At 47.9% G+C, this 23,073-nt stretch overlaps 1 protein-coding gene across 1 annotated transcript in view; it reads right to left on the reverse strand.

The window, feature by feature from the left end:
* LSAMP (limbic system associated membrane protein) overlaps positions 1-23,073 on the reverse strand; it is a 999,481-nt gene that overhangs the window by 365,936 nt on the left and 610,472 nt on the right. The window lies entirely within an intron of this gene.

Consider the following 23,073-nt stretch of genomic DNA (forward strand, 5'->3'; position numbering starts at 1 on the left):
CACTTGTTAGACTTGTACTGGGTTCTTTTACCATTAAAGCTTAATTCCCTAACGTGAACAGAACAAACTAGACTGGTAAAAGGCATCGTTATACCACTACCTGTTACAGACCTGGAGGTTGCACCAGTTTAACCTTACGGAGGACAGAGAACATAACTAAAGCTGTAGAAACTCTCTGGCCCCACAGGCACCTGTATATCCCTGCTGTATCCCCTTCATCTAAGATCAGTCCCAGTCCTACTCTGCCCTGTAGGATGAAGTAAAGAAAGCTGTTTCACACGCATCCCATACTGTTCCTACCTTGCTGACCGGGCTGAATTGTGTTGGAGGACACAACTAAAAGGGTCATGAACCGAAGTATGTCCTGCTCGTCCTGCAGTCCCTGCCAGTGAGCCCCTGCAGCAACAGACATTTAGGGGCTGCCGCAGGAGGAAGGCAAGGTGCCAGCAGAGAGTGCTCTCAGAAGCTGCCTCCTTGACGGACACTGGCACTCCTCAGCCCGCTGTCATCAGCCTCAGATGAAAGCTTGCCACTGCCCAAGGCAACTTTCTCTCCCCACTTCACTAGGCAGCTCCTCTCACGAAGAGTCCCTCGACTGCTTCCACGGGAGAATTTAGGGCTGAGCCAGCCCGGCCCTCCTGCATGACTGTAGCGGGAACCAAAGGTGCCCAGTGAAGCACAGGATGTATCTGAATGTCTTTTTGTCTCCCACACCAGCGCAAGCATCCCTCCAGCAGGTAATTTTGACGGAGGTGTTTCCGCAGCGCCCACTCTGGGACTACGCGTTATGACACAGCTTAATGAGACTCCACAGGCAATTACTCCCTACCCACTTTTCTGCAACAACACCACCACATAACCGCTAATAAGTGAATTACAGGAGAGAAAGGCCTTTGCTTCAGATAGACAAGAGACGTGTCACCTGGCTCTTCAAGTATATGGGAACAGAAGGGATTCAATTTTCTTGGCCCCTCCCTTCCCCAGCTCTCCATCCGCCATGAGATGAAACAAACAGAAGGAAGATGGGCTTTTTGCATAAATTGGGGATGTATGATTGATAACGTGTTATCTTGTCAGCTGGAGACACCTGCATGGCAGGTATTTATGCTATCAGAAGGGTTCTAGCTGGTGAAATACAGTTTGGTGCCGATAAGGGGACCCAGGGACTCGTGGCGCCAGCCCCATGAGGACAAGGGGATTAATGCTGATATTTTGCAGCTTGCTCTTATTAAATTCTGATTCCTTTTGTCAAGCGAAAAAAGAAGAGGGGAAGAATGATTGGTTTTAGGCAGATAAAAGACACAGAATGGGTGGGGGTAGCTGGTAGAAAAGGGGCTGATGAATGGGAACATGGAAGGCCAGGAGATCTCTTGGGAATAAAAGGAAGAGTATTAAACAATTTTCTGATTTACTAGGCCTTGTCTGTCAGGCAGGGAATCAGCGTAGGAGGAATAGGTTTGGGGAGTTCCTGAGAGTACAAAGACATAGATATGCCAAAAGCAGAGCTAAATAATATGGGGGAGGGAGGGAGCAATCTCCTTTTGCTGGAACTTTTCAACAGGCAGCACGGCTAGTGCTCAGCCTACTGCTTCTTGCCCATGGCAGGGAGTCATGCTACACACATTGACCAAGCCCCCTCAAATACTTAGGACAAGGCTTCCTCTGAGCTGGCAGCATACACCAGGCCAAGGCAGACCTATATAGGTGCAAAGGATCCCAAACTGCAATACACGGGGCTGCGGGACAGGGCAGGCGCTGGCAGACCTGGCGTGGGGAGCCCCGAGCTGGCAGAGTTCCCACATGCGAGCATCTTCAGGATTAAGCCCTTAGGTCTTTGCTTGTATGGTATCTTGGGGGAAAAAAAAAATCATTTGCAAAATCATCTGTGACACTCATGGAAGAAAAGCCTTAACAACTTCAGATAAGCCGAGATAATACAATGCATATTCCCCAGGAACTCCCCTAGGGCTGGAAGAGCAGCAAGGAAAAAAATAAATGCTGGAGGAACAGATCCCATCCACCACAAACATCAGTGGGAAACCTACCACGCTAACCACACACACCGCCTGCAAAGAGGGCTTTTATCAGCTGCAGCCAGCACCGGCGTGCAGACGCGGAATGCGGAGAAATGACAGTAAGAGCAGCTCCCCCTTCTAGGAGGGGAAGCTCTGTGAGGCAGACGCAGATGGATCCTTTTGGTTATAAGATTCTGTTTGTGGTTCTGTGGGCATGTATTATTAATACCCTACAGAGTTTTAATTAGAGCTGAGAGATTCATTCATTGTGAATAATTTATCTGATTAATTTTGCCTTGCTTCTGTTCATGAATTGTCCACAAGCAGTTTGTAATTTTCTCAAATTTATTTGTCATTTGCAATTATTTGCTGACTTGTCTCAGTACAAAATTATCAGTCTATTGTTTGTCCACAAACTGTCCCCAGATAGTCGATATTCAAAATCAGAGCGGAGCTCGATACACTTTTGTTAAATACGTGCAGTAAATCCCACTGTATGTTTTTGTTTTTTTAGTAACCTTTAGGATCAGGCTTCCACAGAGAATACTACTTTTATGAGTTCAAATTTTGCTTCCTGCAAATAGTCTCTAATATTTACATAAAATTCATTGCTCCCATGAACATTCCTGCCAGTCAATATGCTCACTATAATACACACAGAAGAGAACACAAAAGGAGTGTTTTATAGTGGAAGCAAATAGTTCTTTTGTTATCCGGTGCCCCAGTCTATTCCCAAGGGACCCGTCTGAAGGTTCGTTTCCTTTTTAAAAAAAAATTTTTCTTCCTTCTGTTTTGTTTTGCTTTTCTAACTCTGCTGGTCAGGGGTTACGTTCTCTCTAAATCACTTCTCACACAAGGAGCGCTGCGCACTGACTGCATCGCCTCCGCTGGCAGCCTCGCAAGTCCCCACCGAGTGTGGGGCACAGAGGCAGGCACCCTCCAACCCTATCGAGCCACCGAGTGGCACGGCCAAAAGTCCTGCCAAGCCCTGCTCCCTCCAGCCTCTGCTGCCGTCAGACATGAGAGGAACACGAAGTGCTCCTCAGCCCCAGCCCCTGGCAAGGAAAGCCTGTGGCAACAGGACCCTGGCCCACTCCGTAATACTGGCCTCAGTTTGGAGCAGAGCAGTCAATGCAACTTAAAATATTGTTTAGCACTGAAGAGAGAAGTTGTTCTGCTTGCAGTGCTCTGGAACTAGTGTAAAGAATAAAGGACCTCCTAAGTAGCCTCCATTTTGTGGGTTTGAATTATTATTTCCCTTCTGGCAGGGAATTGCAGAGACACGTTGTTGTCATCCAGCAAGATGCTGCGGAGCTGCCTATTTTTACATCAGGTTCAGAGACAAAGACCCACATATTTCCTGGAGCAACTGGGAGGTAAATACCACTGTGACAACTCTGTGGATGCCTGTTAACCAGTATTCACCCCTGCTGGGATTTGGGAGCATATGTTGTCATGGCACAAGCAGGGACAGCACAGGCATAACCATTCCTGTCACCTCGTCCAGCACTGGTGGAGCCAGCCCCTTATCACTCCCTTCAGTGTTTTTTCCAACTGCAAAGTCCAAACTGCCTTTAGCTATTGCCAGCGACAAGGCTCCTACTTCATCTTTTCAGGACTTGTTTCAGATCTCCACATCTAAGTACTTCCAGACAGCTTCCATCTTTCCTTTCTTGGTGCAGTTTTGTCGCTTTTAGTTATTATATCCAGGGACTGGAATAGCCTGGCATACCTGTGTTTTGCAAGTGCAGTGAGGGTTTCAAACCTGTTTCTAGCACTGCATACCAACACCTTTCACATTTCCATTTTGCCCTCTGAGTAGACCGAGGTATAAAATCTTCACAGTCTCCAACCCAAATCCCACTGAGGTCAATGCCAGGAGCCCCCAGTTCTTAGTGGGTCTCAAACACTACTTCTGGTGGCTACCACTCACCCACCTCAGGCCTCAACAAGCCATACGTGGCTCTCTCCCTCGTCCCCCCGGGCATCTGACCTCTCCTGCTGCTCAGATCTGAATTTTCGTCCAGCCTTTCTGTGATGTTCTGCTGCTCAGAGCAGAATGCTGTATTAAAGACTGGAATGGACAGGGAATACCGTTTCCTTGCTCTGGATTCACTATTTGCATTTCCTAGGGCCTTGAGGGTGTATATTAGCATCCTATAGAGCTTTGCGGGTACATGCAGTATTAACATCCTATAAGGTTTTGTAGACATTCATTATTAACACACAATGGAATCTGTGTAGATGCATTATTAATACCCTCTTAGCTGGCAAGAGAATGGTGATATTTTCATATGAGGAATGTAATTGTTTAATATCAAACAGTATTATTTCAAAGATTTAATTGTGTAATTGGGGTCAGTAATCGCTCGGTCGTTCTTGGAGCAAGATGAACTTGCAGGCTAAAAGATTTATTGTCTTGACAATAGAGAGCAAATTTTAATATTTCTGAAAAATTGAGAACTATTAATCCTGGCATGTGTTACTCTCAAACACAGCGAACTGATAAAACTTTGATCTAATTTTCTCTTTGAAGGGGCGTCGGTGGGGTGCGGGGAAGCCTGTTAACTGTATGTGGCCTGCCGCTGAAAGCGCGGCACAGCACAAAGGCTGCCCACATTTGGCTTCCCGGGAGCTCAGGCTGTGCACAAGACAGCCACTGCGAGAACAAACTGTTCCAGACTCGCTGTGCCGGGAGGGGAGGGAAGGCAGAAGCGGTTTCCATGACCACAGGCAGCTTCACGGTCATTTCTCCAAGGGATGCTTTCGGTGTTTGCACCCACCGTGCGGATGCTTTCCCGGTTCTGGGAGTGCCAGCCCACGTCTGCATCCCAAACCCGAGTCACACCGATGCCGATGGACAGTGAGGTGCACACACACCAGCTGCCACGACCGTGTGGGCAATTTGTCTGAGCGAGGCTTATCAATTCTCTTTGATATGGGGGGCTTTGGTATTAGCGGAGGACTCGGAGCTCTCAGAGCCTCTGGTAGCTTCTCTGTTTTTTCTTGGTTTGTATTTTCTGTTTTGGGGTTTTCTGTCTGTAAATTGAACTAAAATCCACAGGAGGTGATGATGGTAACAGGAGAGGCCCGTTAAACTTTGATGGCAGCCACTCAAATGGAGCACAAAAGAAAACCAGCTGGCTGCTGCCTAGGGCAAGCCAGTTCTCCAAACCGAAACCAGGGCTGGAAGGGGGAAGGACGAAAGAAACAGAGCACCTGGCATGGTGAGGCAGCGCTGGGGGCACACTGCAGAGGTAACCAGCTCTTACAAAAGCCTGAGCATTTCTCCAGTGATGTGGCGAGGAAGGTGAAAACACACAGGCTGCAGGAGGTCCATGATGGGCACAGGATCACGGTGTCCTTAGGTGGCAGCGGGGAAAGGGAGCTGAGCACACATTACTTTCCACGCTCTGCACATACCCATACTAGTAAAGGAGAAGAGTGCCTAGGATTTCTGAATGTTTACAATATCCCTGTGCATAATTTGGCTTTAAGCATGATGGCTCCCCGAGGAAAAGGACTGTAAACTCACCCTGCCCACAGAGCCAGCGCTCTGGTAAAAGGTGTGCTTCAGCTCCAGAGCAGCGGGGACTGGCTCCAGGGCGTACAGCAACCAGAGCATAAGGCCCAGCTTCTGTGGAAAGGGCAAAAAGTACACCAAACAGGGCAAGGGCAGGAAAAAAAGTGATGCAAACAGGCTACGAGGGCCAAGAAGAGCTTATGAATACATGGACCCAGGATGTCTGGACACAACTGCAGCAGGCTGGCATGGAACCATCTATGGAAACTATATCAAGGCAACCTAACGGAGATGAAACAACAGATAACAGCTTGCGAATACAGATGGGCTGCTTAGCTTTTTGCAGATGTGGGCATTACATTTGCAGCTGAGCCCTGGGATCTCCTAATGAAAGAGACTGAGAAGTAGAATATAATGCAATTTATGATAACTATCACCAGGCACTACATGTTTTTCAAAGATTTAGAAAAGAGATGTCCCTCTTAAGAATGTTTTGGTATCTCACTGCTTTTAGAGTATTCTGCAAACTTTCTTAAAGAGCAGAAACAGTTTTTTTTTTTTTCTCTCACTCTACCCTTCCCTTTCCCAGTCATTTGGCTAAGATAGCCAAAATTTAGCCCTGTACCCTCAGTGGTCTCGACATGCAAATTTCAGTGACATGGGGCCAAATTTGAACAACCTCGATTCTACCAAACACCTTTTCCTAATCACTTCTGGATGTGAAGTGGAAAGGTTGGAGTCAGCTATGGAGAAACACAATAATTTAGGCAGAATTGAAGCTATCTGTATCTGCTCAATGTATCTCGCCAAGCTGGCTAGACACAAGAGCCTTATCTCCTCCTGAAAGACAGAAGTGCAGTCTTGCCCAGCTTGAATGACAAAAGCTATTAGACTTTTCAGCCAAGACATTCTGATGTGGGGGAAGACGTTTGGGTTGCAGAAAGATTTATTTATTTATTTATTTACACTCTCTAGGCATTGCATACAATCTTCATTTTTGCTTCCCAAAGGGTGCAGAAAAAGAGATGAAAGATATTCCGTGAGAGAGAAACTAGCACGCTGGCAAAGCAGGTCTGTGGAGCCCAGAAAGGACATGCTCCCTAAGTCAGGCTCCATGATCCCAGACTCAATTTCTTCTGTGTACAATCTGCCCCGTGGCCCATTAAGTCAAAAGCTGAGACTTGCCGCTAAAAACAGCAGCTCCTGCAAAATGCTACTGTGCCAGTTCAGCCTGGAGGTCTCACTGCTCTTTCTTCAAGCAATGCTGCAATTTACTGCTTTCCCTGTGTACAATGACTGCCATTCTCTGCTGTACTGAAATAGCTTCCTCTGGCCAATGCCAAAGAGTGGGTTATTAGACCAGTAACTCACTCCTGAACACACTGATCCAGGTATGGCAATCCCCCAGCGCTTGCCTCTTACAAAAAAAGAACAGCAGTGAAAGTGGAAAATGACTCCCTCCCTCATTCCTCTCCAAGCAGTGTGAATATCGGATCCAAATCAGGGCCAGCAACAGAGAACATGGAGGAAATTTTCCTTTGCTATGTTATTTGAAAGCAAAACAACAACTCGCAAGCCATGCCAAGGGGATTAAATGAAAAATCACTGCAAATTCACTGTGGATGCTGATGCTGGGAAAAACACACATCGCATTAGGACAGATGGTGGCTTTATGCAGTGCCCTGCATCGAAGAGAGAGGTTCACATTGCAGCAGTGATTCTTCGATGGGCTCAGCCTGACTTAGCCCCAGCAGGGCTCTGGCTTCAACGAGAGCTGTTCCACCATCACCGATGGCATGTGGCTGCCACCTCCCCTCTCTCTGCAGCCACATCAGCTCCAGGGGCAGGCACAGGAGACACGCTTTCTCCTTCACCCTATCTCTGTGGCCCCCTTTAGGACCAGGTAATTCTTCAAACAGCCCTCCCCACTTTGTCCATGGGCATAGGGGTAGCTGTTTCTGTGTGCAAACACACCGTTGGGCACATACACACACAGGCACACAACGTATGCAGAGATTTAATGCCCTTATTCAGACGGATTAAATGCACAAAGCTTAGGAGGGAAGGCATTTCTGCCCTCTTGCCAAGACTCTCAGACACATAGGGGGTAGATGGGCTGTGAAATCGTACTCCCGGAGGCTTTTGAAGAAGCAGAAGAGTTAATAGGATGCTGGGCTGAAATGTTTTCTCCAGGACTCTGAACCCATCTGTATGGCCTACTTTTTGGATGCTAAGAAATAAAAACAAAACAAAACAAAAATACAAATTGTTTGCAACATAAAGATGCCAGCATCTCCTGTGCTTGAACTAAGAAGGATTCTCCACGACACCTCCTTGGTCCCCAGCCATTACCCTGCCCCTCCTTGCTCCCTGCAGGTCAGCATGAGGGCATTTCACCTCGCTCGCAGGCACTCAGGAAGATGCAAAATATGTCAGACTAGTAGAAAAGCGAAATGGACACATATTTCATTCCTGAAACGGAAAAGAGAAGAGGGCTACAGCAAAGATGGATAATAAACAGGTTTAAAATGCTTCTGTCTAGTCCTGGCACTCCCTTTTCCACCTATACAAGCATCTTACAATGAGGTGGGAGGTAAGGAGGAAAAGCAAGGCGGCATGTACACCCCACGGCAGGACCTGAACCCCAGCACGGTAATCAACATGCTCAGGGGACTCTGTCATCAGAGGAGAAAGAAAGGGAGAATGAGAAATCAGAAGGGAAAAAAACTGCAGGGCTAATGGCAACTTTGAAGCAGGGAAGTGAAGAAAAGAGATGAGAAACATCACAGGAGAGAAATGACTAGCCGCAGACTAAATGTATTAAGGGAGCAGATTTATAGTCTAAGTGGTCATACAAGTCTCTTGAGGGTTTGATAGCAAAGTAAACCTGTCACGGATACAGACTGGCTCTGTAGCAAGGCAATCCGTGGGAAAAAGCTCGGCTAATCCGCCCAGGCGGTCTCCTGCGTGATCCCCAGGATGCTCTCCAGGGCCGACCCACCACGGGGCACAGCAGAGGAGTCAGTGAGGGTCCTGCTGGAGGGCGCATGCTGGGAAACCCACCTGGAGAAACACGAGAAGCACATGCATGTGGTGTCACTTGCCGGTGGGGCTGCGTGCTCATCAGCTGTGAGTCACGCGTGTGCACAGAGGGATGCAGCAGCCTGAACTCACGCGGTGGGTGTCATTCAGTCCTACCCCAAACACTTTCCTTTTCTTGCTGCTGGGGTTCGTGGCTGTTGCTCCTAACAACTGGGTGCCAAGCACCGAGAGTTATGTGCCCGCTCACAGCCACTGCAAAACAATTTATTCAGCACGCCGGTAATCCTGAGGCTGGCCTTGCCTGCAGTTTGATTTGCACAAAGCCCAGGACATCAAGTTCCCAGTAAATTCCTCATCCCCAAACCCGCTGAAAACCCAGCAGGGTAACTAATCAGGCCGAACGCCAGCCCTCATCGCTTCCTCCACAAAAGCACCACAGCTGGCCAATATTCCCAGGTTAGTTTTAGGCCGGTCCATTTCCTGCCTCAGCACAATGCCTCGACGTGCTCGCTGAAAGCCGGCATCTCAGGCATGGAAACCAATTCTCCATGCTATCTGCAGAGGGTTGGTCATGGGATATTGAAAGCTCGAATTCAAAACCCATCGAAGCTATTACAGCTATAAAGAGGGAAGGGGGGAGAGCTAGGGAGAAGGAGAAAGACACTGAGGTCCATTTCTGACTGCAGAAGCATAACAGGGAAGCAGCCTTAAATACCCTGAAGCCTGAGGAGGGAATGCTGTCTCCGTCTGTATTGCCAAGCCGCTGGGGACATGCTATTGCTCTTTGCAATACTACCTCTAGCACCTCAAGTACGAATCGCATGCTGCTGTTCAATGACCCAAAATAGAGGAATTGGAAAGCACTCAGTGTAATTGCACTAATTGCACTTTTGTGTCACGCCGTGCCTACTTAATAACCTGTGGAACTCACTGTTGCATGGTAGTTGTAGAGCAAACACCAAGCCCTGTTTGTTTGTTTGTTTGTTTGAATGCTAACAGGAGAAATTTTCAAGATGTGAATAAAAAAACCTCTACAAGTGATGAATGGGGAGATGAAATAACCAGGGATGCTGATACTGGCAATTCAGAGTGTGAGCTAATTCATTGCACGGTATGAAGCACAAGTTGAAAAATTTCTCCATGCTACTGTATCCCACAGTTGGATGCAACAGAAAAGACTGACAGCTGTCTCTGATCTATCACTGGTCATGCCAATGATGGGGTGAGTCACCAGACAGACTGCAGGTCTGTGCTGGGACACAAGTCTCCCATGGGCATCCATCTTATTCTCCCCAAAAGATTCCCTGTCAGATCTCTGCATGCAAACAGGGATTTAAAACTCTCCGCCCTGATCATCTGGCTGCATCACCAGCTTCTTCTGATTCAGCTCCTTCAGATTCTTTCAGCATCGTTTGGCTTGCTTGTCCAGAACTCAAAACAGGGAGTGGAATGAGGAAGGCATGGTGTCTCTGTCAGTGTACATACCCCCACTTTGGACGTGAAGACTGCATCACATTGTATGAAGTCCGTATTCACGTGATACATTGGTCCTATGGTACGAGACTTCAGAGGGAAAGGGGCAGGAGATTCAACACGCATGCACACAAGTGGCAGCACCCCACTAGGAAGGAACAGGGTATGTGGGTTGAGGAAGCACTACACATTCTTGCCCCTACATGACTGTGTTGAGCTAGTAGTAAATGACGAGGGAGCTGTGCTGCCTCAAAAGGTGCAGGGAGCTGCAGCACAGCCCCAGCTGCGCCCACGTTGTGGGCTGCTGTGATAAAGCAGTTGCTGCTGGCCAGGAGATGGCTTTCTGCTGACTTGCCCATCAGGTGCCCCTGCTCCTGCTGAGTTTGCTATGAGTTGAAATGCTGAAGGCCAGCCACAGAAGATTGGGCCAGCCAGCTGATGGGTTGTACCTCGCTTCCCAAAGAAGAAACAGCTCCTAAACCAGCATGAGCTTGCAGAAACACAGCGGTAGTGGCAGCACTTGCTAAGACCATCAGAGCTCTCTGAATGGAGCTGTTTTCTCCAAAAAGCGACGGCATAGTTATCTCCACAATAAAGATATGGCACAGTGACATGCCACCTCATTCCAGCTCTGAGCAGCAGCCTCACCGATAAACAGGCGCTAATTCCTTAATGCTCTGTGTGTGTGTGTGTGTGTCTGCACAGGATTTGCTCTCCATGGCACCTGTAAGGTGCACTTAATGGTGTATGCTAGACTGTGCTCTTGCAGCAGAAACAGGAGGAGAGAAATCCAGGCTCATTCACTTTTATTAGAGAAATTTCAGTAGATGATTATTTAATAATATGGTAATGTCTAGGAACCAACCAAGAACAGTCTGTAATATGCTAAGCGCTGTCAAAGCACTGAGCAAGGAACAGCTCCTGTTTAACTGCCTGCAGTCTTGTAGCTAGAGCATCAGCTGGACCCTCAGCACCGCAAGGTTTCTGCCACTGTTAGAGTGCATTACACGGGAATATTTCATTCATATAGGTGCCAGTGTGTTCTTGTTTTCTTTCTGTGGTATCCCAGTGCCTCGTGGTAGCGTATTTGCATTCTGTAAAGCAGATGCCACTGTCATATTGCAATGGTGAACTTGGGTAGCAGAGGACTAAATGACCTGTCTGACACCATTTGGGCTGCAAGACACAGCAGGGAATTGAACCTTCATCTCTCAAATGCCAAACGTGCCTCCTAATTGCCACCTCTTCCTTTGTATGCCTTCCATTCAGTTCATACGCGATGACCGGGCAGTTCATTTCCTTCGTAAACCTTGGAAGCTTTCCCTCAGCAACCTCCAATGTACACGGTGCAAGCAGCATTTATCTTCAAGATCCAAGTCCTCCTGAACACAAATAGTCCTATCTGATATCCGGACAGTGCAGGAAGTCTGCTTTGATGCCTTTCCTTTCTCTCGTTGTCCAGATTAAGGAAATGTGAGAACAGAGAGATAAAAATGCAACTAAGCAATAACCTTTGTAGTCATTCTGGGAAAAGAATAGGTGCTGTGGAACAGATGCTTCTTCCAATGCAGCTCAATAAAGCTGCTCCTTTTATCAGAAGTCACTTTGCACCCATACACACACCCTCCTTCTCTTCTTTCTGCCCAGTGCTGGGGCTGAGCCTCTGCAACCTCCGCACGCTGCCAGGTGCTGCTGGGGATGAGCTCATGAGAGCTGCCCTAGCCCTCAGAAATACAGGCATTTGGGGATGAACTCCTGGGATCCCCAAGACAAACACAGGACTCGTGCAGTCTCTCTTTCCCCTGTAGTTACAAATTTACACGCCTATTCCATGCCTCTATCACTCACTCCTGCCTACCTCCCTACACCTGCGCTGTCACATACACTCACATACCATCACAAGCAGGCATGGGTGCACCCTCTCACAAACTCATGTGTGCTGTCGTATCATCATATGCACATTTTGCTCCCCTGCTCTTCCCATATGTATGGCCCTTTCTTCAGCCCCCCTGCTTCCCAGGAAGCACAATAATACTCTTATGGTAGCTGAAGACTCACACTCACCCTTGAGCCTAAACACTCAGTGCCCTCCAGTGCCTTACAGCATTGCTCAAGCCGGGAGGGAGCTGTGCTGTTAGTGAGGGGGAAACGATATGGGACAGGAAGAGAAGACGGATGGCTCGAACCAAACCCTGCTCAGACAGTCTGAGGCTGGAGAAAGCTGATGACCAGGTCTGAGCTCATGCTGAGGCACCGAGCACAAAGACAAAGACTGATGGAACAAAAATTCCTCACTTGCACATCGCTCGCACGCTGCTGTTCCTCCTTTGCTAGTAAATATGAATTTACTGAGGCTCCTACCGAATGTCACTTGTCTTTGAATGTCTCTTGCCAGCACTCAATCTCTTCTCTCTCACGGTTACGTAGGAGTGATGAACAAGAAGACACACTCATCTCTGTTCTAGCCCTACAGTGCATCGCAAGAGGGAAACAGATGGTTTAATATATTCTCTGTCTTCCTCTTTTCAATAAATCCTGGTGCTTGCAGAAATGTTAATCTGCCAGAGCCCCAGGGGGTAACTTTTTGCCATGCCCAGATAAAGAGTTCCCATCCCATATTTTCCGCTATCCTCATGCTGTTCGCGTCCATCAGCCCTCCCCTGGAGAGACCGGTCCTGGGGTTGAGGAGAAGCATCAGTCCACGCTACCATTGTTGTGTTTGGTCTCTGATGAAGCAGTCAGCAAGGACACCAGCGATCAGCGCCCTTGCACAGCTCCCCCTCTGACTAATAATAACCAGAAACGAGCAGATCCTAATTGTCATGTGTAGCAACTCCTCCCGTGCAACGTGGCCAAACACCACACAGTCGGTCACAGCAAATGGCACATGTGTTGACACAGGGCTTCCCAGCCAAATCCACAAAGCCACAGTGACAACAAAATTGCAGAACAGCCTGGTCACTAAATTACGCGGCAGCTATGAGACGAGCCTTCTGAATTGCCACGTTGTTATTTCCCTAATACAGTCTGTTAGAGCATCTGGCAGGACGGGGTGTTTCATGGCTAAGCATGCAATAAAACCATGTGATTAGATAGTTAACTGTCTTGTGATAACACGGCAGGGATTTGCAAACAGTTAAAGGAGGAGGGATTCTCTCCATAACGGAGCAAAATACAACCTAGATGAAGACTCCAGACTGAAAGACACATGGTCATCCACTTCTGTAGAAAATCTCCATGTGGGACTTCACAGGTGTGTTGGAAGAAGGCCTTGCTCCTCTTCCTCTCTCCTCCTTTCTCCTCTCCTTTCCTTTCCCATCCCCTGTGAATTAACCTTTACAAACCACTTCCAGATTCTAATTACTGGGCATCATGAAGGACCGGGTAATCACCATGTAGTAGTTGCAGGAAATTTGCCAGGTAATTTGCTCTGTGCCGAAGCAAAAGGGATACTCGTCGGGTAATGGCCATGTGGGTGAAAGGGGGACGCACGGAGGTTTAACACAGTGGGTGACGACTTGTTCAGACGGGAGCTGGGGACACCCTGTGATCTCATGTTCATTCCCCACACATTAGGAGGCGTCCCCACGACTGTCCCACTTGTTCCCGTGGCAGGGCACAGCTGGAGAGCGGGCTGCTTTCCTTCTGGAAAACAACCAAGCAAAAAGACGGTTCGTACCCCACGGACACAGCCCCCGTCCAGCCCGTGCTCAATAGGTCAGGCTGTCTCGCAGCCCTCCTAGCAGCCAGGAGCTCGGCAGACGGGCCCCAGCACAGTGTGCTCTGAGCACGAGACCTTTTCGCTCCCAGCCGTCTCCAATCACAGCGGAGTACCCTTTACCTGGTATTTCTCTCCTAACAGCTGCTGGATTCAGTTTTCGCATTTTATCGAAGCAGCGTTTTGATTGCTGCCCCCCCTCCTTTCCCTGGCCCTGCTAACCAAACAAGTAGGCGGAGAGGACGCAGTCATTTGCAGCTATTTCATATGCAGCTCTGGGACAGCTTTGACCTTTTCCTGTTTGTTTACAGTCTGTTTGCATGTGTCCGGCAGTACGCATTCCCTTGCACCTCAAACACACACACTACAGTCGCAATTTTGGCCTCGCTCTGCAGCCCCCTGCTGCAACAGGTAAAGCTGAGCACGTCCTTTGTATCAGGAGGAGTTTTGTAAACCTTGGCTGCCTGGACAGGACACTGCTCTTGCTCTTAGATGGAAATGGGGTTGTATCTTCTTCTAATCCTCCAAGTTTTCTCCAGTCCACATGTTCATACAACTTTCAGACTCTGTTGCATTTATCATAAGCTAAGCCGAAATCTCAGACACTTTGCTCCCTTAAATTTGGGGCGGCTCTGTGCCTTTATCTGCTCCTAACAGCTCCGAACAGCCCTATTTCACGGCATTCCCAGAAGAGAGATGCTCGTGTCAGATCTCCACAGCAGACCCACCATGGGAGAACTCAAAACTAGCCGTGGACAGATTACTCATTATATACAGTTTATTTAGCAGATTCTGTCCTTTTTGTTCCCCTGCTGATAGATGGTCTGTGAACAAATTTTTATGCATTTATTATTGTTTATTATTTATTTATGCAAAATTGTTCAATGAATATTTTACATGAGCAAATTTCAGTCTGGGTGTTTGTAATGAGCTTTCATTCGATCAGAGGATTCTGAATATTCATGATGTCTAATTGGCCATCTCAGTCCCATGGCATTTTCTTTTCCTGTCCCCTTATAGGACAACTCAACTTTTATTAACTACTTCTGCCCCAAGGAAATTTCCTCTCTGTACTGAAAGGACCAGACTGACTGGATTAAAGCCGTCTGTCAGAGACACAAATCGTTGCAAAAGGCAGCGCCATCCACCAAACACATAACGCAATAAATTAGTTTTAGAACACACCATAATGCAGGTTAGGTGGATGATCCTATCTCTGCTAAACAGCTAAAACAACTCACGGAAGGAAATCAGTCACCACTGGAACAGCTAGCCCCTGCACAAGTAGAGTTATAACATATACCTTAAACCAGGATTCACGCTGTCTTCTCAGTTCCTACACAAAATGACTGCTATCAATACCAATATTATTACCCAAGAGAGTCCAGGCAAGTCACAAAGATTGGCTGCTTCTCACAGAGACGGGCTTGATTTGCTATTTCCCATTCCTCCCAAGTCGACTGACATGGGACGTCAGCCCCACGCTCTTCTTTCCCACATCTATCCCCAAATTCACACGTCCTTTTCCAACAGTGCTAACAATTACAACAGATGAACTGCTCTTTCCCCTACACGCTCCAGCAGCCAAGTCCAGCTTTAGCTAAACTCACATTCATGGTGAAATTTCATGTGCTGATTAGAAGTGGTTGAAAATAAGCCAAACAGTGCAAATCATATCCAGTAAAAGAAATGGCTCTGAGGCTATGCATCTATGGCACAAAGTAGAGCTTTGCAGAGATTTTGAAAGCCAGTTTTGGTACCAGAAAAACAAACAAACAAACAATAATAATAATAATTTAAAAAAATAGTAATAAAAACAACAATACAGCGCTCCATCCAGGGTCGTGGATGCTTTTTTTTTCTGCAGAGTTAAATAGACAAGCAACACACTACGCTCACATACATGAAGTTAGGCTGTTAACGTCAGGGCTGGGTGTCTTTGCATATTACTATCTATTTGTAGATGCCCTAGGGCTAAACTGGGTCATGTATAATAACACAGAAGGCAGCTGTTGAGGTAGACCACTTTCCTAGGGGTCGATAAGGACTTCTAAAGCCTGAATTATCCTGTCTCGTTGAGGACATCAAGTGAAAACTTCAGATAAACTGCTTCCTAACTGTGGCTATCTCACTCCACTGACTATAAGGAGACTGCAGCCAATATCATCATAGGCATTTGTGCTGTATGTAGATAATCAGCAATAGGCAATTCCTCTCCTTCTGAATAGGATGCAGAAATTATACAGCTGCTTCATACTCGGGAAAAGGCACAGCAGAAGGAAGTTGTATTAGAGCAGCAAAGACTGTGGTGAAGTCTCACACCAGAATCCCATTCACTTGGAAATATGCACAGCCCACACTTGCCATCATTTCTCCACCGTTTGGGATGTGGACATAATGCAGGCTTCTGCTCTCTTACTGGAGCAATGCTTTCTCTTTATTCTTCCTCTATACCTGCAAGGAGGGAGCCTGATTCTTCTCTTGCTCACACATCAGTACGAATCAGGTTCCTTTCACGTTTGTGAGTGTGCACTAGTTTTAAGAGCAATCAAAGCTTGATATTTCAGTGTCTCTGCACTATGATGGGGCATACCAGCGACACAAAGAAAATACTTCATCATCCCGTGCCAAGAACTAAGGAGAATGGGGAAAAAATAGGAGAATTTGTGATCTTGCCATACATACTATTTGGTTATTTCTGCTTTTTTTCACACAACCCTATGCGTCTGGAAGGGTCGCATCACACCCTAGGGAAAACAGCACGCCTAAGGTACCATAGCCCAGACCATCTATTTCTGCCCCTTGGTTCCCTGCTGCGCAAGGGGATGCCTGCGTCTGCCACCTCTCGCAGGGCACACACACAAGCACCTGCAGAGCTGCACCCGATGGAAAAAGCATCGAGTCTGTGGATTGTGGTGGCCTTCAGAGCTGTTGCTGTGCTCTAAAAGCAAGCTCCAGCTCAGCTGCTGCTTTACTGTGGGGATATGAATCAAACTCCTTTTGGTTGAACGTGCAATCGAATGCGGGCACACAGACAATAAAATACTCCAACACTCTTTCTTCAATCAAGGAAATTACATGATATTAATGCAAGCTAGCTTGGGGTTGCCTTTACCTGCGTAAAAGTCAGGAAATTTAAAAAATGATGGTTCCCACAGCAACCTTAACTCACCCATGTTGCAGATATCTAATAAGGCAGAGTTAACAGCATACACATGAATATAAAATACTACTCAAGCAAATCTCAGCCATCAGATTGCATTAATATTGATTTGTTTCATTTAATAATAGATTGTCCCATCATTGCTTTCAAGAGAGCTTTTTATGAAACTATTTTTTTAAGAAAAGATTTGAAAAAAAGAAAAACCAAACATATTTTATTCACATTTCATATTTTAGAGAACCGACATTGTTTCTTCATATGAGGAAACTGACAAGCAGCCAGGTAGAATTCAGCCCCGGCTTTTACAATATTACAGGAATTTCAGCTCTGGAGTTTTTAATTAAAAATGTGAAACCTAAGTGTGCTGACAGGCAGAAGGGACATGAACAATTTTACAGAAAAGTAACAACTAGCAGATATTAGAGTCCTCCTTCACACCCTCTGTTCCCCTTATTTCTACCCTGTGCTGGCGGTTGTCATCTTCACTGATGGGCACCAGCCCAGGATACCATTCACTAGACTCATCTCAATTGTAGCAGGACCACAAAACCACAGACTTCTAAAAAAATTAAGGTCAAAATGAACTTCAGGATGACACCTGATCCACTCAAAACTGAGCCATCAGCTAGTTAGCTAGGGTTGCTCAAGGTGTGCTAGGCTGTGCTGAAAATGTTTTTTTTGGTGCAGCCACATGAAGATCATCTACAAGGTGCCCTGCAAGACGCGACTGAAATGCAATAGCAAAACATGATCCTAAATACCTGGCGATGCTGGAGGTCAGGATGTCAGTTGTGATATAACCTGAGAACCTCAGCAGCTATACACCATCACCTGCCAGAACCTGGCTTACAATGGGGCTAAGCTGAGTAGAAACAAAATAAAACTGTACCAAGAGATTAAGACTCAGCAGGCATGGTCAGTTGGCTCAGCACTGTTCCTGTGGCACTGCAGAGCTGGGCAGCCCACGGTGGCATGGTGGAATACCCGTGGGGGGAACTGACTGAGCAGTGTCAGCACGGTGCAGAGTTTGCTGCAAGCCCTGGCACGTCTCCCTGAAGAGGTGAGTGCACGTAGCTGGCACCCCAAAGGGCCACCAATTTGAGCAGCTCCCTGGCTGACAGCCACGGTGCTCGCAGCCCTGCGACCAGATCTCACTGCGCTCCGCAGCAGCTCCGCGGAGTCACGGCAGCACCAAGTTCTTCAAAGACACCCGCGGGCATAGAGAGAAACGAATGAGCTCCAGGAATTCAGCTGGCTGCTCGGGCTTCATTCACTCAAGGAAAAGAAAGAAAAAAAAACTCTTTTTTCTTCCTAGCCCCAGACACCTGACTCAGAAATGAATCATCAGAAAAACAAGCCCAACAACATCCTAGACTGTATGTCTCATTTTGCCTTTTTTCTAAAGAGATAAATAACCCCCTTAATTTCAGTCCAAAATCCTTGTAAAACAAGCTCCCCCGGCCTCAACTTTCGAGCTCCTGGTTTAAATTAACTCGCCAAGCCACCGAGTCCCCTGCCTGGCTGCAGGCGCTATCGGGTCCATCGGAGGAGCGTGGCTGGTCACGAGGCAGCTCTCATTAGCGAGTGGCAGGGACTCAGCTGCGCCGGCTTTGATAAGCGCAGCTCCACTCTCGCAAGTACGCCGCAAAGCAATTAAAACAGCAAAGGGCCTTTCTTTTTTTTCTTTTTTTCTTTTTCCCCACCATCCTTTTTCTTCCTCCTCCCAAGTTGAATAAAAAATGATTTGATAAATTATTCTTTTCAGAGCTAAACGCTCAGGCGAAGGAGGAAAAAAAAAAATGACACGAGGGAGAGAAGTCACTCCTGAGGACCCGTTATTAGCCTGTATCCCCAGCTCGCTGGCAATCAGGACAAATTCTGGCTTTTGGGGTGGGCGACTGCCACAGTGACGCTCCTTGGCATCCATCTTCTGCTGCTATCAGGGCTGCTGTGAGCGCATCGTGCGTGTGAAATGGTCGGGAGTTGGGGCAGGGGTTTAGGACAGCCTCAGCCTTGTATTATGATGCTGCCTTTATTGCACATGGCACTGTATGTGCTACCTCTGCAGGCAACGTGGACACAGCCCAGTGCCACGTTCCTCAGCACCACCCAGACCTACACGTGGGGAGCCCTTGGGAGGCAGGCGAGAGATTTTGGAGGCCTGTGCTGCCATTGCCACCACCCCAGGAGCCAGAGCTGCACCCTCCAAACAGCCCTGGGGTTTTTGCTCCCTGCCTGCAGCATAGCAGCACCACTGTGCTTTTCCAGGACTCTCACACACCGACATGATTCCTGGTTTACAGAGACATGGAAGAGATGGGGGGAGCTCGGGTACCATCTAGATTAGGCTAAGTGATGCACCGAAGTGAACTGCTGCCTGATTAACGAGGAGCTAGCGGGAGACCTCCCGCAGGAAGCAAAAACAAAGATGGGACTCAGGGATTCAGGAAAGAAGAAGGGGTTGGCATAGCAATAACACAGCTCACAGTCAGAGACCTGCTCCTGCAAACTGGGCTTGGCAGTCACAGAAGGGAGTGCCTGACGGCTGGGGATCGAACAGGGAGATTTAATCGAGACCGCACCATCCAAGAATAGGCACACAAACAGCGGCCAGCACCTAGGCTCTGTCTGCCTGTGTTTTCCAAATGCATACAGAAAATGACTTCTATTAAACGAGGCTCTGACAAGTGCTTGAATTTAGAGCTGCTCAGCAAACAAGGAGCGTCAGCGGGATTGGCCTGTCACCTCTGAAACTCGCTCCTTACTTCATCTTTCACCGTAATCCGGTTTGGGGGCCAGGGGTTTCCAATACACATCATGGTTATTTTCTGCCATTTCCCGTGTCGTTAACAACCGTGGTTTATAGTGACAAGCAGAGATACAGAAAAGAGGGTATTTGCAAAAACAACAACAAAAAATACTGTGCACAAAGCTATCAAGTTGGCAGCACAAACCCACAACCATTCAAAATAAAAGCACTGCAAAATTCTGCTCCTTTTCCCCCATGCCACAAAACCGTCTGATTTACACTAGGATGCTCGCTGAGGAAGCAAAGGTTAACGTGCCAGATGCCCTAGACAACGTGCCCAGAGAAGAATTCTCTCTCTCTGTCACCTACAGAAATGCCCACAGTTCATCCATTAGGTGACGACACCTCCGACTTAGGAAAGCCGTTTCGGAGAAGCGTGTCAGAAGATCGTGGAAGTTCAGAGTGAGAGAAGCTGGGAACTGGGAGTTTCCTGGCAGCTGCAGGTGGATGCTGCTGCGATGATGCATGATAAAGAGGCATGGAGAGGGAGGTGGAGGGTGCAGAGGACACAGTGCAGTTTCCAGGGGATCATCCATCACCGGTGGCTCTGCCTTCTCCTCTTCATGCCAACAGGTGATGGAGCCTCATCCATAAAACATTTCCTGGGTGTCACTAACTGGAAGACGCATTGGAGGGTTACACTCACTCTGCATAAGAAATAACTTTCCAGATGAAGGAGAGAGCTGCCACTTTTCAACTCCCTGTGCTCTCCTCCTCCCCACCCGTCCCTGCATGCTGCACCCAGAAATCATCTGTCTCTCTCCATCAGCATCTCCTTTTCTCACCAGCTGCTGCTATGATCCCTACCCTAGGTACTTTTTCATACGGGCATTTTGTATATGTATTTTATTTTATTTTTTATATAGGCTACCCCATTTATGTAGACCTGCAGAGTCTCTCATCATATTAGGAGGTGAATCAAGTTTCCAACAGTGCCTCCAGCTCCTAGCTTCTCCCAGCTCATCACTGTCTTCTCACACGCTTCTGAACCTATTCCTGCTGGCTTATACTTTGTCCATTTCACCCTTGCTTTCAACAAAAAGGTGTCAGATGTGCACGTTCAGTAAAACACAGCAACAGCACGACTTCTGTGTTCAGCTTAGGTGAGACAGGGCCCTACTGGCTTGAAGAGCCAGGGCCACAAGATCAAGGAAGGTTCTGCTACCCCAATAATTCAAACAGGAAAATTTGTGAGAGGGAAAAAATAAATAAATAAAGTGTGTTCCAGCAGGGCAAAGCCAGTAATTGGGTGATTTGCATTTACATTCACAAACAAAAAAATGGCTGGGTGATTCCTTAAGTACTTTGGATTTAGGATCTGAAATATGACTCAGGTTACACCTGATGGGAATCAGCAGGTTTGCTGTAATGCTCTGGAAGCGAACGATCGCATTGACAATCCGCTGCATGCTTCAGCAATGCTGGCAGCCTCCACGAACAGGAATTAAGCCCTTAAATAGCAGGGAGAGGGCAGGGGGCTGCAGGGCAGCTGGGGGGCACCGGCAGAGCTGCTGTGGGCAGACTGGGAGAGGCAGGGGGAGTGTGGGGCAGGAGGGGGCACTGGCAGAGCTGGGTGTAACAAATGATGTGTGGCAACTGTTTGCAGCCAGCTCCATCGCTCCCTATTTTTCACTAGAATTACAATTCAACCGTTCTTAATACCAACTCTTGTGCCATTTACTGCCTGACTTACCAAACCCAACGCGCTTCTGCTCCCGTGCTCCTACATAAGCAAATTGATGGTTCAGACTGCCAGCCTCAGCTGTCAGCCATCCAAGTGTCTCTGGAAATGTACTGCCTTTGGTGCTAGACACTTGTCTCCCGAATGAGCTGGAATATCTGGAGAGTAGGTGAGCCTCACCTGTAATTAAATACTTCTAAGAAACAAAGTGGCTATAGAGTTGAGGTGGGCGTCTGTTTTGGAGATTGTTATACGCTGAGAAGACTGCCTGTGTTTTGGAGGATTAAACAGCATAAAGCTGTAGGAAGATAAGGATGCAAAAAGGGAATTGGGAAGGAGAGAGAAACAACAAAGGAGAAAGGAGATCTGGAGACAGCAAAGTACGAGAGTGAGGCAGAGGAGACACCCTGAAAAAGAAAAGCAGCTGGAATCACCAAACAAAGAAATGGCAGAAGGGAAGGAGAGCTCTGTGGAGAGCCACTGAGCACAATACCCCACCTTCAATCCCCTCCAGAGGAATAAATGCTGACCCTACTTCTCTCCCTGCTTGTCAGGGGCTGTTTGCCTGAACAAGACCAGCCCGGGAGCCCTCTCCCGCTCTCTGAGCATTAATATATTCATTTCATTATTCAATTATTTAAAACATTTCTTATGTTCCATCTGTTTCTCAGATATGGAGGTGGGGTGGGCCGCTCCCTCTCTCCACAAACCCTCACGGCGGGAGCCTGGAGGAACGCGGGGTGCGCAGTGCCCCTCAGCTGTCCCTCCTCCAGCAGGCTGGCTCCCCTGCTCGCCCTGGCTCCAGCACCGAATAATCCCTCACCTGCACCTCAGACGTCGTGTTTAAAGGCAGCCCGGTGAGTTATTGCCACCACTGCAGCAGCCCCTGCGAGGGGCAGGGGGTGAGCGCTCCGCGGTGCTGCAGGAGATGGATGGACTGCGTGTCACAGGGAAGCAGGTGCACACAAAGGCGCTCTCCTGTCAAACTCTGCTGGCCCCTGCAGGCAAAGCTGCCTTCGTGGTGTGCAAAACATGAGGCTGCGGGTTAGACAGAAAGGCTTCTCCTCTCCATTTGTCTACCCGCTTTTGAGGGGCTAATTAGCTTGTTAGTCATGGTGTCTCTCTCAGGCTTGCAAACCACCATAAATCTCCTTCTCTCTCCCTGTTCCAGGGGAGCATTAATTCAGATTCTTCGATGGGAGACCTCCAAAGACAACCTCAGGTGCTGAAGGCAGCAGGGTTCATGAGTGAGTGGCTGTCATTCCTCCTGCAACATCATTAGTCCCCAGGTCCCAGAGTGACGCTGACAAGGGCCACCTGTAAAGCAGAGCTCTTGGCCATCTGTGCTCGCAGGAGAGTGGCTGGCACCTTGGGTATTACCTTGGGGGTACATACCCCGCCCCACAACCTGTGCTGCTAGGATCACATACAGTAAAGCTGGAGGCTCCGTGATGAATCGCCTAGTGGGAATTTTCCTGCTGTCCCCCAGGAACCTGCCATAAGCATCGCTGTACACTCTCAGTTCATAATTCTGACTCACATTAGACTTTGTCCCATGTCACTGCCAGATAAAGCAATTCTCAAGGGAAGGCTACCTAAATAAAGGTCCCTCATCCACAAGGAGATTGCTCCGTCCTCTCTTTGGCTAG

This window comes from Cygnus atratus, chromosome 1 (genome assembly GCF_013377495.2).
Source record: "Cygnus atratus isolate AKBS03 ecotype Queensland, Australia chromosome 1, CAtr_DNAZoo_HiC_assembly, whole genome shotgun sequence".
Lineage (NCBI taxonomy): Eukaryota > Metazoa > Chordata > Aves > Anseriformes > Anatidae > Cygnus > Cygnus atratus.